This window comes from Varroa jacobsoni, unplaced genomic scaffold, assembly GCF_002532875.2.
Source record: "Varroa jacobsoni isolate VJ856 unplaced genomic scaffold, vjacob_1.0 scaffold_1482, whole genome shotgun sequence".
Taxonomy (NCBI): domain Eukaryota; kingdom Metazoa; phylum Arthropoda; class Arachnida; order Mesostigmata; family Varroidae; genus Varroa; species Varroa jacobsoni.
Window position 1 is genome coordinate 1661 of NW_019214384.1, and position 2549 is coordinate 4209.

General features: G+C 37.7%; 1 long non-coding RNA gene across 1 annotated transcript in view; it reads left to right on the forward strand.

Moving 5' to 3' along the window:
- The first annotated feature begins 723 nt into the window (after positions 1-723).
- Positions 724-2549, forward strand: part of LOC111270516 (uncharacterized) — a 2092-nt gene continuing 266 nt past the window's right edge. Inside the window, exons 1-2 of the long non-coding RNA XR_002686330.2 lie at positions 724-1366; positions 1570-1636. This is a non-coding gene — a long non-coding RNA (uncharacterized LOC111270516). The remainder of the gene's footprint in view (positions 1367-1569; positions 1637-2549) is intronic.

Below are 2549 nucleotides of genomic sequence, written 5' to 3' on the forward strand. Positions count from 1 at the left end.
GGAGCAGCAAGAGAGACAAATCATATTGTCATATATTTAACCATATTTCAATGTAATTATAGTGTATAATGATAATCAAAATAATGATTTATCTTTAGGTTGAACTCCAACACGTGCCTCGATACAGTAGGTACTTAGGCCTGGAATTATTTGATGAGAAACCTTTGTGTCCATAGTTTTTCTACTTTCTGCTCTGTATCAACGTTACAACACCTTACACCTATATAGATCGCAGTTATTTGAATTCGCAATAAAATAGTGGCACAGTCATGACGCTGCCAATAATAATCATAACTATAATCTTGTTACTAGTTTCAGTTGATCTGTTTGTTAGGCACCCCACTTTGGCGCTAGTTACCTTTCCGGCCGACAATACATTTCGTATTCGGAGTACCCATCCACTGACTGATATAAATGGCTTGTGGCAACATTGATTCTGGGTCGGATAGTGCAGTATATTTTCTTATTTGATTGTACAGACCACTCGGCACGGTTATAGATATGAGTCGACCATTTTCATATATCTTTATACGCGGTCGTACATAGATATATTCGCTACCATATAGAAAGATCCACCATACCGATTTATGTACACAAGCCAATCTGAGCCAGATATTAAGCTGTTGGCTGACTCAGTCATACTACTACGGTTAAGTGAATCCACTTATCTAGTAAGCTTAGTATCAATTGTAAACTATTCTTAGCAATCATTCGAACGAACATTATCGCAACGAGACAAGACATTGACGATTCGAAAAATAAGGCCAAGTGACGCAACCGTGAATAACTACACGCTCAAAGTTTTCAAGGGAAAATCACTCCATTTAGATATGCAAGCCTGACCTTTTGCTGAGGTTTAAAAGCCTCAAAGGGTTATTCTCATTGTATTGTATGAGAAGCAGACCCGCATTATGGGGCCGCGAGATATCAAAGGACAGTGGGTTTTTTTTTATTTAGTTCGAACAGTACATTATTCGTATTGAATAGCGCTAAAGGGTAGAATATGGGAGTAAATAAGGATATGGCTTTGCCTAGACCGTTCAAGCAATGACGTTCTTTTTCCAGTTTTCTAGGAACCTATTGCTGCTACCAAGGGTCACGTACCGCGAACAGTTGATTTTCAATGATACTTCATATTTACAATCAGACTGTTAGGATCATCCATGAGATTTGAGTAGCCTGTTTTTAAAGAAAAGCTTTTTCTTAGACGGTAACACAATTGATGCACGATTAAGCTGATACGACAGTTGCCGACTCTGAAACGTATAGAAACGTGGTCAGGATAGACTAGGAAAGATATCGGACTCCCACAACTATGCTCGCTCTGGAGGACCTTCTCAAACCTACATGTCGACCTCGAAATCAAGTGCGTATTGAATAGGGCTGCTTAGAGCATCCTGCTAGAAGTAAATTTTTCAAGCCGTTCCTGTAGGACGACTTGCCAGTAGACGGCCAACTATGCAGCCTAATTTTCTCTGGTTTCCATATGTCTACTTTCGCAGACCTTATTTCCTAAACGCATTTTCCTGTTAACAGTTAGTGAAAATTTTCGACTTTTCTCACTTTCAGATGCGGAACAGACATGATGTTACATGTCGGCTGAATACGTATGTAGATATTAATTACCCTATGTGTGGTAAGTATAACTAAAATCCAGCTGACTAGTATATTAGACTGTGTGTATTAGTTAGCCTCATATATCCACCAAAATCATCGTTGTCCTATTATTATTCTGCGACAGTGACGCGGCCTGATATGCTTGTGTCCTATAATAGGGAGAGACTCATGCAACGCGCCGATGCCATATGGTACACTACGCAATAATAAATGCGTGGTAACGGAAACTATACCAAGTTTACAATTTTCGCCTGTGTTTTTCCGCTATATGCATTTATATCCTTTCGTATTTATTCTTGGCACCTAAAACCATTGACCCAACTAATAGTAACCTTTGAATAGACAGTTACTTGGGGCGCAGTTTCAACTTTTTTTTAGTAAGAACTTTTTTGAAGGACTTTTCAATAATAAGTCAGCATTTTTTGCATAAAACGCGAGTCGATGCGATTTCTTACGATTGGACAGGCTTTGGTTGCAATACACAAATTATACATATATATATATATATATATATGTACATATATTATACCTATATTAAATAAATAAATTGTAAATATTTGTTTTTGTTAACTACACGAGAAAATATCCGTTTTCTATATATCACATTGACTTTAGATGTGACTAAGAGATGGTTTTCAAATTAGTCTTAAACAAGAACACTCAGAATTCTCTGAAGCCCTCAAACCACAGTATTTTGTTATTTAGTTGATCTTAATAACGCTGTTCTCAGGCTATTCCACAATATGTACACAGAGGTACACTGTGCTCGCCATCGTTGTCATGACCGGCACATATTTCTCTTGTTCGCCAAACGTTAACTCAAATTTGCCCAGCCCGATCTTTCATTTATCTATATATATATATATATACCTACATGCGAGCTCGTCTCAAACAGGTCTACAGGTGCTATTCAGAACCAATGAAAATAGCAG